This window comes from Mobula birostris, chromosome 7 (genome assembly GCF_030028105.1).
Source record: "Mobula birostris isolate sMobBir1 chromosome 7, sMobBir1.hap1, whole genome shotgun sequence".
In the NCBI taxonomy this organism is placed as follows: Eukaryota; Metazoa; Chordata; class Chondrichthyes; order Myliobatiformes; family Myliobatidae; genus Mobula; species Mobula birostris.
Genome location: NC_092376.1, coordinates 157,027,515 through 157,028,924, shown reverse-complemented (window position 1 = coordinate 157,028,924; position 1,410 = coordinate 157,027,515). Strand labels below are relative to the sequence as shown.

At 42.3% G+C, this 1,410-nt stretch overlaps 1 pseudogene; it reads left to right on the top strand.

Moving 5' to 3' along the window:
- Nucleotides 1–208: 208 nt before the first annotated feature.
- On the top strand, nt 209–1,016 carry LOC140200981 (elongation factor 2 pseudogene; annotated as a pseudogene).
- Nucleotides 1,017–1,410: the final 394 nt, after the last annotated feature.

Below are 1,410 nucleotides of genomic sequence, written 5' to 3'. Positions count from 1 at the left end.
AGTAATCCTGATAGCTCTGGATACCTTTCGTCTGGATGTGGTGGCGTCATGAAACGTGCATGGTAAGCTGCTCGATCTGCTGATCTATCCCAGGCCACCAGACAATGCTTTCGAGCCAACACTTTCACTCTGTCCACACCTGGTTGACTGGAATAGCTCCTCCTACAGCTGAGTCTGAGAGCCACATAATTCTCTTCAATCCGGCAAGATGGTGAACTTCACAGAAGACCAGATCCATGTGATCATAGGCAAAAAGTTCAACATCTGCAACATGTCCATCATTGCATGTATTGACCACGGCAAATTCACTCTCACTGACTCTCTCAAGCTGGTGAAACCAGGTTCTCTGACACATGCAAGGATGAACAAGTAAGGTTACGAGCAAGGAAAAAAATTTGGCCTTTATTAAGCACTGAAAGAATGGTAGTGGCTTTCTTATCGACCCGATTGACTCACCTGCACAAGTTGATTTCTCCTCTGAGGTGACAGCTGCTCTGTGTGTAACTAACAGTGCTCTGGTTGTGGAAAACTGTGTCTCAGGGGTTTGTGTGCAGAATGAAATCATGCTCCGTTAGACTATTGTTGGGTGTATCAATGATGAACAAAATGGACTGTGCCTAGCTGGAACTGCAGCTTGTTCTTGAGGAGTTGTAACGGACTTTCCTACACAATGTGGAGAATGTCAATGTCGTCTTCTCCACTTATGGTGAAGTTGGGGGTGGTTCCATGGACAACGTCATTGTAGATCCAAATTTTGGAGCAGTTGATTTTGGTTCTGCACTTCATGGATGGGCCTTCACTCTGAAGCAGTTTACAGAAATGTATGTTGCCAAAGTTGCTGGCAAAGGTGAGGCTGCCCTCTGTCCAGATAAGCAAGCCAAGAAAGTGGAAGATACGATGAAAAACTATGGAGTGACAGGTATTTTCATCCTTCTACTGGTAAGTCAACCACCAATGCTGATGGCAAGAAGCTTTTTGTCAAGTTGCCGTGGATTCCATCTTCATCGCCACTATAGTGTTTTGTAACACCAAAACATAAAACTAATCAAAAGAAGAACATGGAGCCGCAGACAGTGTGTATAAGTTTCATTTTACTTTTATCGAAGTGCACACACATGATGTAGTGTCCTGACGATGTATGCCATTCACGTTTTAAAATATAACCTGTAATGAACTATACGAACAAAGAACACTTAACCCAACAATTTATTTACAGTATTACTCAAATATTACTGAAATATTAAATTCACAACATTGATCTAAGTACTTTGACAGTGGAATAATTGCTGGTGCCAGCTGGGTGGTTTAAGTATCTCAGAAACTGCTAATCTCCTGGGATTTTCACGTACAACTGTCTCTAGAATTTACAGAATGGTGTGAAAAACAAAAACAAGATCCAGTGTGTGGCAG